Genomic DNA, 14,722 nt, shown 5'->3' on the forward strand with positions numbered 1-14,722 from the left:
ATAATGAAACGATTTTTATTTGTCGTATTCGAATTGGTTTAATTAGAAAAAAAAAAAAAAAGAAAAAAGAAAAGAAAAAAATCGATAACAGGGATCTCCGTAAGGATTAACTTCGACAATGTTTAACGAAACATTCGAGAAAAGACGTCACAGTTGTGACGCGATCGAGCGTTAGACGAAAGATCACCCTAGGTAGAGTATGTATAAAGGGGAGTAGAAAAGCGCAAAGAGAGAGAGAGAGAGAGAGACAGAGACAGAGAGAGAGAGATAGAGAGAGATGATAATGCGGGATCGCAGGAGGGAGGTCTTCTGCGACGCACGAACGCAGAGGAAAATGTCACTCAGGAGCACGACGTGTAAGAGAATGGTCAACGTCCCAGGGGGTGAATTGAGATGTACAGGCAATTTATGCAGCGGTACTTTCGGCCGGAACTTGCTATGGTGACCATGAATGCTCGCAAGACGCGAACACACAGGGGTGGTCGCTCGGTCGCCCTTACGATACGATCTTTACAAACCGTAGGATAAAAAAAACGAGAAAAAAAAAAGAAAGAAAGGAAAAAGAAATAGAAGCTATTAGAAGGCCTCAAAGAAAAAGAAAAAAAAAAGAGAAAGAAAGAAAAAAAGCATTATGAGATTTATCGACGAAGTTAGTTTGATCCGGCTCTATGTCGTTTCTTTACGTCGCCATCAACAATGGGGATTGTTGTTTCGTTTTGTCGGGTCGATCTAACTGCGATTCTATTGGATTGACTGATAAGAAATGTCGGGACTTTCATTATTTTATATCTAAATGAAAGAATAATAATATTTAAATGAAGTACATTGGTATGATAACAATAGGGACGATATTGTGCTAAGACGATAAGAAATGTCAAAAATTTATCAGTAGTTATTTACTTTATATGTATATACACTAAGTCTATATAGATATCGCATAGTATTTTTTAGTGAAAATTTAGTAATTATTTATTGGCCAATCCAAGATCATATTATATGAAATTATTATGCAATATTACACAATATAAGTATATATATCTATATATATATATGTACGTATATATATATTTTTTATCATATTATTATCTATAAAAAAGTAAACCTATTATATTTTTTATTCCGCTTTTATAAGTAAACGATATATCTATTACATATAAATAGTATATCAATAATTTTTCGACATTTCATATTTGCTTTTCCTATACTCTATACTTATACCCTACTCTTCAAAGTGCGTACCTATGTATTAAAAAAAAAATAATAAATAAAAATAAAATAAAATGAAATAAAATAAAAATAAATAAAACACAGAAACAATATACACTGAATGTAACTTCTAGAAACACCTTAAACGTGTCTCGTAAGATAGCTCCCAACCACGTCGTCGAATAATGCGATATACGTTCGAACTTAAGTACGTGACAAGATTTTAAAAGCCGAGAAGACCTCGAAAAAAAAAACTTTCGATTTTAAAATACTAGAGTGATTTCCAGTCGAATAACTTTAACTCCAATATATAGTTACACGATATATTCGATAGTCGATATGTTATATCATGTATATAATGTTTGACCATTAAATTAGGCGATAGGTAAAAATTACTTACTTATTTACTTACTTACACGCCTTTCTTATTTCTACATGTTTCGAGTAACGTTTGTAATCAACAATGATGGCGTCGAATATTCGCATGGTCAGTCCCGCGCTGTTGGACGCGGATGCAAAACGCGCGCGCGCGTGTTCGTTCTGCTCGCTTTCGAAATCAAAATGAAAACTCCGCAATCGAGCCTGTCTGCGCGCCGCGAATCCGAGAGTAACTCGAATCGACAGGCGCATTGTCAGAGCGATTAATCGAGCGATAAGTTCGACCGTACCACGGGTTTGAGAATGATTGACGTTACTACGATAAGGGTTGATGGCACCGAGAAGGATCGTCCGAACGAGCGAGAAAGAAAAAGAAAAAGAGACAGAGCCAGAGAGAGAAAGATAGATAGAGAGAGAGAGAGAGAGAGGGCAAATTTCTGAAAAGAGAATCGATTAGATTTTTTCGAAAAAAAATAAAACACAAAAAAAAGGAAAGGTACCGCGATATTCGTTCTCGTTTTATCTAGATATACGCGCACCCGGATAAACTTATTTGTACCTGAGTATAGATATATTTGTACAAGGGATACAATTTTTTTTCATTCTAATTAATTGATATCAACGATTTCAAAGTATTCAATACTTAATAATTCTTATCTATAAAACGAAACACTCCGTTTACTCAGATATACATTACTTACATTTCGATTGAAATTGGAATAATTTCGAAAAGTTCCCGTCGAACGATTCACCCTTAAACAATGTTCTCCGATGCGATTAATAGATCCTACGAAAGGGACAACAGATGCGCCGAACGAAAAATCAAAGATCGTTGATACGTCGTATGTGATATTTCGGGGAGATAAAGAAATTCGTTTCGAGGGAGAATTACACATTACTCGCGTATTCTTACGTATCGTTCTTTAAATGTCTATTCTTGATTTATTATTATAATTCGATAATATTTCCTACGTTCATCGTTGAGTCAAGAGAGAAACGATCTAGAGAAATAGATAAATAATATTCTTACGAATCGATCGAAATTTACAATTGGAGTGTATTCGATACAGACAAAACTATATATTACGATATTAAATAGGTAAGTACCTGTGTACGTCATAAACATACCTATATTTTCTTTCAACTCATCCCTCATCTACCCCTTCCATTACCATTACTACCACTATTACGAAACAGGAAATTCATCAGGAACCTACTTCTCAGTTCTTACCGGAGTGTCCAGAAAATACCTATTCAAATTTCACGAGTTCTCTTACGGTTATATATTATATAAATCTCTTATGCGTCACGATTAAGAGTTCAATTTCGCGATCTTAAAGTCTATCTCGAAGGTATTTCGCATCGAGCACGTCGAGAAAATTTCAAGCTCCGTTGTTAACCTTCGACCCCCTCTCCCGAAATAAAGATAAATCGAGAGGGGTAACGGTACGAATCTTGTATGTAGAACCATAGAAACAGAGTTTATGGGACCACCGTGCTAGGGTGGTACGCGCGTGGACACTTTCACGATTCGTCTGACTCACGGCAAACGAAATAGACGGAATGAAAGAAAGAGAGAAGAGGATAGATAACGACCGATGGGTTCTACAGTTTTACGAGGGTAACTCAACTTAGATAGAAAGAGAGAGAGAGACTTAGATATGATTCAGATAGTGGAAACGAAGTATTCGACGTTTATGGTATTCGCTTTCGAAGTTGTCCAGGCTAGAACCCGAGAGCCTGTTTAGTAACTCGTCTCTACCAGACTCCCTTTTAGACGGACCCTCCTAACCAAGTCTGATCAAGCATCTCTACTCAATTACCGAATTAATACTAATACGAAATTCTTTCTGAAAGAAAAAAGAATATAAATATGATGATTCGTGAAACAACAATATGTATTTTTACATCTCTTAATCATAACGCAACTTTTTTTATTCGTCTTGGGGAAAAAAAAAAAAAAAAATCGTCGATAAAATACGAAACTTATAATAAATAGTCTTAAAAATGAAATGTATAGAAATAATGGGATAATAAAATAATATAAAAAATGAGAGTAAATTTTTCATCCCTTTAGACAGAATTTATTGACGCGAAAAAAAAAGAGACGGAGAGAGGAAAAACGGAAAAAAATAAATAAGAAATAAGAGTTAAACAATACGGATATAATGTGACCGTGGGGGGAAAGTGACGTTATAAAGGGTTAACACTTCGACGACCGCACATTTCATTAAAAGACACTCGCTTACCGTAATCATCTTTCTCGTCCTAGATCCTTACCGGCTATCTCGCGCATTCCGCGTTTACACACCGCAATAAAAATATACTTATTGAGAGGAGAACATTGAAGACCCGTCATTATTTAAATTTTATCACGTACAATACTAATGTAAACGAGTTTTCACGATTTAACACGATTTCGAAAACATTTTTCGACACGAAATAATGAAATAATAAATCTTAAAGCGATGCGATCGAGAAGATGTTAGATACGCGAAGACGATTAAGAAATAAAAAAAAAGAAAAAAGAAAAAGAAAGAAAGAAAAAAGGAAAAGAAAAATTACGAAGAACACAACTGAAAGAAGAAACGGAAAAACCAAGAGGAGATAATTTACGAGCTCGCCCCTTTTCCGGAAGAAGAAGAAGAAGAAGAAGTGGAAGAGAAAAACAATCGTTCGAGTTTCAAAAATCGCGTTATCCTAGGAATATTGTGAAAAATTTTATTTTCTAGGTCGAGGAGGAAGAAGGGTTGGGTTAGGGGTTGATGGTTTATTAGTTTTTCTTTTTTTTTCCTTCTTTTTTCGGAAGGAAAGACGGCGCCTTGAAGATTTTCACAAATTTCGGGACGGGACGAGACGACGACGACGACGACGACGACGACGACGACGACAGTGGCGACGACGTAGAAAGAGCGGGAGAGAGACAGAGAGAGAAAGAAAAAGAGAGAGAGGGAGAGGGAAAGAGAAAGAGGGAGGAAGAGAGAGACAGAGAGAAACCTAGAGAGAGGATGAGAGAGAAAGAGGGATGAAGGAAGAGAGCAAAAGAGGAAGAGAGACCAGAAGGGGTGTGGGTGCTGGCGGCGTTGTGGCGGGCGCCGGGGGTGGCGCCGCGACGCTTTGGCGCCTTCGACGCCGAGACGCTTCACTGACGCTGCTGTGGCTCCATATACTCTACTCTACTCTCTCTCTCTCTCTCTCTCTCCCTCTCTCTATCTGTATCTCTATCTTTCTCTCTCTTTCTTTTTCCCACATACTCACACGAATCACACACACAGACACATACATATGTATATACAGAAAACTCTCCCCTTTCTTCATCACAGCTCATTCGCGTGTGTCTTCGCACGCGTAATGGCGATTCGTGTTTCTATCACTGACGCGTCCACGCGTGTTTCTCTCTCTCTCTCTCCTTTCTTTCTCTTTTTCTTTATACACACGAATTCTATGCAGAATACAAATTCTAGACCGCGGAACGTAACGCGAATTCATCCCCCAACGACGTTTCGTTATCTTTTTTCTTCTTCTTCTCCTTCTTTTTTTCCATTTCCTCTCTTTTTCTTCCTTTTTCCACGAATAAAAAGCGAAATAGAAGCTAGTACGAGATTGGCAAGAGGTTTTACGATGACGCCGTAAAATACGCCATTTTGGAGAACGATCTCGATTCTTCTTCCTTTTCTTCTTCTTCTTTTTTGTATTTTTCTTTTTTTGTTTACTTCTTCTTTTTCTTCTCTTCTCATTTTTTTTCTTTTCCTTTTTTACAAAGTGAAATCGAGACGAGTTAGATCGTATGTGACCTCCTCTAGCTAGATCCACCATTGGCATTGGAAATTTGAGCCCTGTACTATGCTAGACTTTCTCTCCCTTTCTCCCTCCACCCTCTCTCTCTCTCTCTCTCTCTCTCTAAATGGAACGATAGTGTCAGAGTATTGTTTAACTTCAACAATAACGAACAAGTTCTGATCAATGGAGAAAATGTCGACGCTTGTTTGTGTGTCTATATATAATATATATGTGTGCGTATGTCTATATATATGTGTGTGTGTGTACATATATATATATATATATACACACACGTTACAGTATTCTGGAATATGATGAACAAAGAAAAAGCTTATAAGAAAACGATAGATTAATATCCGTAATCCCTTCAACTGAATAAACTAATAAATGTATTTGCATACAGTACACTGTGTAATTTCTTTTTTATTTGTAAAGAAATATACATTAATGCTGACCTAAAAAAAGAGAGAAAGAAAGAACAAGTTAAAAAAAAAAAATAATGATTTACAAAATGATCCCTCTCATTGACGAGGATAGAATTAACACACAGTTGTTGGTTGGATCAACTATTATATATATATATCTGAGATTATCTCTCTCTCTCTCTCTCTCTCTCTCTCTCTTCGTGTACGTGCGTCTGTGTCTATGTTGTGTGTCATCGTAAAAGAAGAGGCGCGCGTGATGTCTAATAAAAGCGAGAGACGTAACGGCTATAATGCGTAATCTTGTAATGGGTTTGTTGCACACGTATCTCCGTTATTATGAGATTCATAACCGTGTCGTAAATTCGGGTCAATCAACGTCCCTCCCACTTCTTATTCGACGTCGAGCCTAGAGAAGACGTACCAACTATTAAACGTTAAGGGGGTGGGGAGTAAGAGGGTAAGGGAAGAGGGGTCGAAATTATTCGGTCAATTCATTTCGTTCGAATGCATATCTAAATCCTTGAGATCGTTATAAATGATCGATAGGAACGATCGATAAAGAAATATATATTTCTTTTGAATTTATTATCTTTTAAAGAAACAGAAAAAAAAAATATATGATAGTAACGTATGTACGTGGGTAACGTAAGGAGATACATTTTTTATTAGAAATTAAAATATCCATATGTTGACGTCTAGTTACGTCGTTAAATGTAAGAATTTACAGATAGAACGACGAGAAACATTTATTGGGTAAAACTTTCTACGGTATGTATCTAATTAAATTCCTACTATCTGCAATATATGTATTATCGAGATCGAAAATTATCGCGCATAGTTAAAAGCATATATTAGAAAAGGACGATATGTCTATACCCTTTATTATTATTGTTCGTTAATTTTTTTTTTATTTAGAATAAGTATAATGGTGATAAATAATTAATACTTTTTGTTCTTTTCTTTTCTTCTCCTTAAATATTTTTTTTTTTATTATATTTTTTGTATTATATATTTGTATATATATATCTTGCACTACGATTAAGTGGACTAACTTGATTACACTGTTGGATTGGTATATTACGTCGATTTGCAAACGAAAATCTCTACTAAACGTTTTTCCCACGAGACACGTAATATTGATCGTAAGGAATATATTTATGTAACGCTTGAAATCATGTTTGAAAATCACGAACGGATGAAAATCTTACGAAGTAGAGAAAACATCTACCGCTTCTTTGCACGTATTCTCACCGATATTGGACGTTGCCCGTGACACGTTTTCTCACTGTCGCGCACTCTCGATAGGAGAGATAGAAAAAGAGAAAGATAGAGATACATAGATAGATAGATAGATAGATAGATAGATAGATAGAAAAAGAGAGAGAGAGAGAGAGAGACAGAACGGACGCGGTAAAATCTTTTAATAAGTCGAGCAAATACGAAGTCATTGTTATTTTTACTTGTGTGGATCCATCAAGGTCCAGGAGAGTGAATGTAGACGTTATTTTTTCGAGAGTGAATAGGTATAAGGATAATCCATTAGACGCGTTGTAACCTAAAACTGGGTAAACAAGGGAGGTTCTCGGATTAAATGTAACGGACGCATATCGACTTGGGGGTCGATCGGTCTGTCGGTCTTTCGAGCAATACGCGACAAAAGAATCGGATAAAACGTGAAATCGATGTAACTAACAGGTGTAACTAAGTAAGCAAGTAAGTAGGTAATATGAGTAAAGTACGTTAATCGATAAACACGAAATTAGCTGGAGAGATATTGACAATGAAAAAAAAAAAAAAAGAAGAAAGAAGGAAAAAAAGGATTCATCATAATTATCGTATATCATAAATCATTTCGTACGAAAATAAAGTCGAAAATGTTCTTTTTCGTTTATTCCCTTTCTGTTCTTTCTTTGTTTCTTTTTTTTTTTCTTTTTTTCGTTCTCTTCATTTCAATTATGGGGAATCAGCTATAGGGTGTTAACTGTACACACATAGAAACAACAGAATAAGACGAAAGAGGAGAAAAAAATCACGAACGGGATTTTCAAGAGTGTAAAAGATACATTCACAAGGTTGTTACTACTTAACTAGCTAACAAGCTATTCTAGATTCAACTTTGCAACATTATCGTAAATAATTGTATCGACCTTATTTGTAATCGGGCCAATTCCTAATTAAACAGTTCGAACTATTTCATGTACAGTATTTTTTAGACGATTTTTTTCTATTTTTTTGCGGACACGGAATTTTCTTCGGAAAATAAAAGAAAAAGAAAAAAATGACATCGTACGAAAATTACAACGATCGAATTCAACGCTTATTCGATAATAATGATAAATAATTTATGTTTTCAATATAATTTAAGATACTAATCTTTATCCTTATAGAATATTTGTATAACATACAGATGTATAATTTGAGGATAGATAAATAATATGTATAGTTAAGTACCACTTAACTTTATCAAAAATTTGTAATCCATATATAATGTCTAAATATTATTATTATTATTATTATCATCATCGTCGTCGTCATCAGCATCATCATTATTATTATTTCAAAGATCTAAACTTCAGATGAAAGAGGAAAACCGATGAATGTCATCGGATTTTCTTGATGAATGCACGTGCGCACTACATCACTGATATTACTGAGACGATTAACTCTGTTAAATCCTCTCATTACGAAATGAAATAACGATGACGATGCACGTATATATGTTGATACGTATATACACCTTGTACATATACATACGTTTATATACTTATAAAAGACACATAATTACGATGTGCGCATGAAAGCATATATATATATATATATATATATATATATATATATATATATATATATATATATATATATATTTGACGAATACAAACAAACAAACAAAAATAAAAAAGAATTTATAGAAAAAAAAAGAGAAAAAAAAAAGAAAAGGAAAAGAAGCTTAATGACGTTAAACATGGCCGATATCGTGTATCGCATATTCCATAATCGGCACTCAATCTTCTTAACGTACGTCCCATGAAAAACATTTTACAACAATTGCATAACGAGGTCGTTTGTTTCCTTTAAGAGGGTCGAAATCCGTCAAGAGATAGTAAAGCAACGCTTTCGAGGACTGTGATGCTGCTGGATGCCGGAGAATTGGATAATTATTCGAAATTGCTTTGATTATCCTCGAATAAAGGAAAAGAAGAGGAGAAATATAAAAGGGGAGATACATACATAATATTTCAAGATACTTTTTTTACGATCATTTACGTACACACACGTAAGTATCGATGCTACTATGTGCAATAGATTTTTTTATCGATAACCATTAAAAAAAAAAAAAATGTAAGATAACATAAGCTCGACATTTCAGTCTGGTAATGGCATTAACAATTTCAGTTATTCGAAATATTGCAATTGCTAGATGATTTTAAAGAATCAATTACTCTTTTCCGATTTTTTCACAAATCGTAAGATTAGAAAACTAGGAATTTTTACGATCGAATAAAAAAAAAAGATTAACTTGGAAAGAATTACTTGAGAATTAATAATTGATTTTTAAAATCAGCTCGAGACTTCTTTGGTCCAACTTGTATTAAACATTTCGATATTGCTTATTACAAAAAAGAAATATACAAAAAAGAAATAAAAATAGAATAACATTTCAAGAAACTCGTTTCTCTTTGCACAACCGATGATCGATGATAAGATAATCTTTTATCGATAAGCATCTCGTGAAGCTATTAGAAAGAACGAAAAGATAATCCCCTTCAAAATCGTCATTATTTGATCTTGACATTTTCTCAATTTATTATTATTCCATATTGTTCTAAGTCATATACCTTTCCTTTTGAAATATTATATCGTATTTCGACATGTATATAGAAATTATTCAACAAAGTTATTTTTTCAATAATGTAACGAGTAAAGAAAAAAGATCAGTACCTATGTCATTTATTCTTGAGAAAAATAATACTTTTATACCTAATTTTATTCGAAATTAAAAAAAAAAAGAAAGAAAAGGAGACCAAAGACTAATATATCTTTTAATATCTCGAATAATAACTTTCACGAAAATTAAGAAAAATGATAAAAAATAATATGCATCAACCCCTTCCTCTCCTCTATCACCATAAACTCAGATAATAATCTATCCAACAATACACTCTATCTAACTAATCTCTTAATCGAATTATAATAAAAATCGAATAATAATAAAATAAAAAAAAAAGAAAATAAAAAAAAAACGAAATCGATCGTTCACGATCGAGAAAATATTTCTATTAAAATGTTAACACGATCGAAGATGAGAAACGATACTTAACTTTTGATAAAATTATATCGTCGACGATACAACGACTGAATGAAGAAAGAAAGATCTCTCTAACGATGATGAGAGAACGAACAATCACTTTAAGTAAAATCGATCGGAACGCGAAGTTCTTACGCAAAAGAAAGAGATAATACGCGATGACATAAATGAGAATTCGTAAACGAAACGTCGCGCGCTCTACGTTTCTCTCTTTCTCTTTCTCTCTCTCTCTCTCTCTCTCTCTCTCTCTCTCCCTCTCTTTCCCTCTCTCTCTCTCTCTCTCACCCTCATATTCTCTTTCATCTCCGTCCCTCTCATTCCTTCTCTGACGCTATTTAACCTCTCACAGATAGAGAGAGAAAGAGAGAGAGAGAGAGAACCGTCTATTGATTTTTCCAGCTCCTATTGTTTTTGGCACGGTCGCTCGCTACTAAGCATTGACTCCGGGAACGATTTTTTCTCTCTCTCTCTCTCTCTCTCTGTCTCTCTCTCTCTGTCTGTCTCTCTCTCTCTCTCTCTCTCTATTTCTATTTCTTTCTCTATTTCTATTTCTTTTTCTCGTTTCGTTAAAAACGAAACACTATAGGACGAAATGACAAGTATTAGAAATAATTAATTCTTTGTAAAATATTTTGTCCTCCTTTCTCCTTTCTTTTCTTTTTTATTTCTTTTTTTTTTTCTTTTCTTTTTCTTCGTCATTTAACAATCGTTAAGAAAAAAACCCTTTCGATTTGGAGCTGTCACAATTGGCGCGCTTCTATCGCCGCATGTGAATCACGTCTATTTCGGGAGACACCCGTTCGATGATATATCTTTCTCTCTCTCTCTCTCTCTCTCTCTCTCTCTCTCTCTCTCTCTCTCTCTCTCTCTCTCTCTCTCGTTCTTGAGCTACAGTTATCCCCACTCTTTCTTCCTACATCTCTCTGTTTCTCTCTCTCTTTCTCTCTTTCTGACTCATACTCACTCTCTCACGCACATAAAACACATCGGGGCTAACCTTTTGAGGTTAGCTCTCGGAAAGCTTTCGAAAAGCGCTGGGAGAGAGAGAGAGAAAGAAGAGAATGAAAGAGAGAGAGAGAGAGAGAGAGAGAGAGAGAGAGAGAGAGAGAGAGAGAGAGAGTCCTTCGATCGGAATTCTCTCTCTCTCTCTTTCTCTCTGTCTCTCTCTCTCTCTCTCTGTCTCTCTCTCTCTCTCTCTCTCTCTCTCTCTCTGTCTCTCTCTCTCTCTCTTTTTCTTTATTCTTTTTCTCTCTTTTTCTCTCTCATGAGAGAAAACTTCCGCGATAAAGAAGATACTACGAGCCCAGTAAACGTTACGAAAAAAACGTTATGGCCGACTTTCTGAATATTACTGAGTGAATATTACTGAGTGAATATATATATATAGAATATGAGAAAAAAAAAGATTTGAAACAAAATGATAGAACAAGTGCGGAAGTAGAAACGAAGCAAAAAGAAAGAAATCACGTCAGTAATCAAAACGTCGACGTCGACGTTGACGTCGATGACGACGATGACGACGACGAGGGCAGCACGCCCATTCTGCTCGAAAATCGCCGGAGCAGATCAATAGAGGATTCACTCCGGACGACGATGATACACGTACGCGAACGCGCGGATGCTAGAAGAAGAGGAGGAGGAGGAGAATGATATGGAAGAAGAAGAAGAAAAAGAAGCAAAAAAAAGATGGAGAAAAATACAAAAAACGAAGTTGAATTATTACTTGACTTTTAACTAACGAAGAAAATTATATTGTTTTACGATAATATACATATATATATATATATATGTATGTATGTATATATATAATATGTATATATATATATATATATGTACGTACATACGTATCTATACGTGTGTATGTATCTCTCTCTCTCTCTCTCTCTCTCTCTCTCTCTCTCTCTCTCTCTCTCTATTCCCGCGTCTAACCATATACCTCTCCCCCCTTTACCCTAGTAGTCGCCCTACATCCCACCCTCCCACCCTTATACCACCTCCACCCGCGTTAAAACATTTTTCCTCCCCCTTCTTTTTATATCCCGCTCATTTTGTTGCCATTGTTGTTGTTGTACCCAAAGTAGCCGATGTCGTTATCGCTATCGTTGTTCTTGATCTCTCGTTCTTCCTTCTCGTCGTTCTTACTCTTACATTATTCGTTCGTTTTATTTCATAATATTATTTTTTTGTCATACTCTTACTACTCACCATATTATTTTCTCGAGGTCTCAACTTCGTTCTAACGACTCGAACGGGAAGCCACCGCCTAATAATTTTTGATCCACGAATCTCTTCTATCTCGTAGTCCTCTTTATCGTCGTCGTCGTCCTTGTCGTTGTCCTCGTCCTCGTTCTGGTTATCGTCATCGTCATAATCTTCGTCGTCATCGTCATCGTCCTCGTCGTTGTCGTCGTCGTCGTCGGCGTCGGCGTCGTCGTCGTCGTCGTCGTCGTCGTCATCGTCGTTATCGTACTCGTCTTTATCGTCGTCGTCGTCGTCGTCGTCGTCGTTATCGTCGTCGTTGTCGTTCGCCGTCGTCGTTGTCGTCGTCGTCGCAGTCGTCTTCACCGTCATCGTCGAAAATCAATTTGTCACTTGTCGGTGGCACTACCGCACGTCCGGCACGCTCTTGCAACTCCGGCTAGCGCTCCGTATTCCGTTCGTTCCGCTCGTTCCGCTCGTCCCAGGGAACTTCCCAGGGCTGGCGATACCCGTTCCAAGTTTATGGGTGCTCCTAGTGCCCCCCGCCTACCCCTCTAATCGTTCTCACTCGTTAGAACGTATAAAATGTAATTAACGTTTATGCACTCCTTTTTTCTACCTTAATTTTCATATACGTATATATATATATGTATGTATGTATGTATATACGTATATATGTATGTATATATGTTTATATATATGTATATATATGTTTATATATATGTATATATATATATATATGTTTATATATATATATATATGTATATATACACATATAGATATGATACGAATATTGTGTATGTATATTGCTTCTTCTCACGACATTGACGATTTATCTATCGGTTCATTCTTAATGTTCTTTTTCATTTTTATCGTTTAAGCTGGTTTCTATGATATTAATAATATTTTTATATAATTCTGTTCTTTTTTCTTGTTTCTTGATATTTTGAAAAATTGTCACAGATAAGAGAGAATACATTCGCTTGTTCATCGGTATATTTTCATATCTTTCGTAGGCTCTGGCACACGGATCATTGCAAAAATTACTTGGAAAGAAATTTTCAAGCGTTCGTTGCGATATGTACTTACTTACTTACTTACTTACTTACGTCCGCGCTCCATGATTATTCCGCATGGCGCTGCACGCGTTATCCACTCTCCTGCGCGTTTATGCAAATAACTAATCCAAACAAATACGGCTAAAAATAAAAAAGATATTGCACGAGGATATGTGTGCATATACGTGCACGTGCATTTATGAATATGTACGTGTGTCTAGTAGGAATATGTGTGTTTGCGTATGTCTGCTGTGTGTGTGTGTGTGTTTCTATGCTGTGTGTTTGTCTGTGTGTTTGTCTGTCTGTTAGCATCGATGTCGCGAACAAACACTTATTATATTCTCCGTTTCTCAGGCGCGACGATCGTTTTTTTGCTTTTTTTTAAACGTGGAAAAACACGCGCGTCTTCTCAAAATTTTCAAGCTAGTGCAAAAGTCATTGCAAGATTTCTTCTTTCCAACATTTTTATTCGTTTCGACGTAGAGCAATTTTAACGATTGTAACAGGTTAACGTTAACACACAAAAAAAAAAAAAAAAGAGAGAGAGGAACAAAAAGAAGAGAAAGAAATAATATAATCATAATAACACTTTCGTTTTGATAAAATAAAATCTCCTATATTATCGTATGTCGTTATTGAGAAAGAAAAAGAAAAAAATAATGAAATACGGTAAGAACAATCGATTCACTTTCCATAACCAAAAACGCTTGTTAGGCGTTTTAATTGGAATACTTGTCGAATGATTTGGCATATATTAAAAAGAATAGAACGTACGAATAAAAACGGCAATCTGATTGAGTAATACTATTTCGTTTTCTTCCTCTTCTTTTTGTTTCTTTTTTTATTCGACAGGTACGTTCTCGAAACGTGCGCGAGTCGTATAACGTATAACACTAAAATACACATCTACGTCGAAGTAATCTTTCCGAGTGTTCTCGATAAGACGAACGATATAGGGGTCGGTAACTCGTATCGATTTAGTATCGAATGATGTCATTTAAACCTACATTAACTGCGTAGAATTTACTTTAGACGTAGCACACCAACGGGAAATGCAACGATTAACGTAAAAAGTAAATAATTTACTAAAAAAAAAATATATATATCTCCATCTTCCATATTCTAATTCGATTTTTGAGGTTACGAATGCGTATACGCCTATGAATAATCTGATCGTATATATGTATATGTATATATATATATATATATGTGTGTATAAAATGTATCCAATAAATATAATCGAAACAACGATTACTCGTAACAAAAATATCGTTTATAATTATATCGATAAGTATCGCCTATAATGTGAACATTTTCGAGATTATATACGACAATCTCAATTTTTATTGGTTAAAAGATATCATTAACGA

At 35.2% G+C, this 14,722-nt stretch overlaps 1 protein-coding gene across 9 annotated transcripts in view; it reads right to left on the bottom strand.

Moving 5' to 3' along the window:
- The window catches only part of LOC127066113 (spermidine synthase), a 38,662-nt gene extending 24,375 nt beyond the window's left edge, over positions 1-14,287 (bottom strand). For 2 of the 9 annotated variants that reach the window (XM_050999457.1, XM_050999458.1), the window contains exon 1: positions 12,301-12,913. The gene's annotated coding sequence lies outside the window, so the exon portion shown is untranslated. Of the gene's footprint in view, positions 1-12,300; positions 12,914-13,395 lie in introns of those variants that run through there. The other 7 variants (XM_050999453.1, XM_050999452.1, XM_050999451.1 and 4 more) reach the window with 7 other exon arrangements.
- Between the last annotated feature and the right edge of the window lie 435 nt (positions 14,288-14,722).

The sequence above is a fragment of the Vespula vulgaris genome, chromosome 9 (genome assembly GCF_905475345.1).
Source record: "Vespula vulgaris chromosome 9, iyVesVulg1.1, whole genome shotgun sequence".
Taxonomy (NCBI): Eukaryota; Metazoa; Arthropoda; class Insecta; order Hymenoptera; family Vespidae; genus Vespula; species Vespula vulgaris.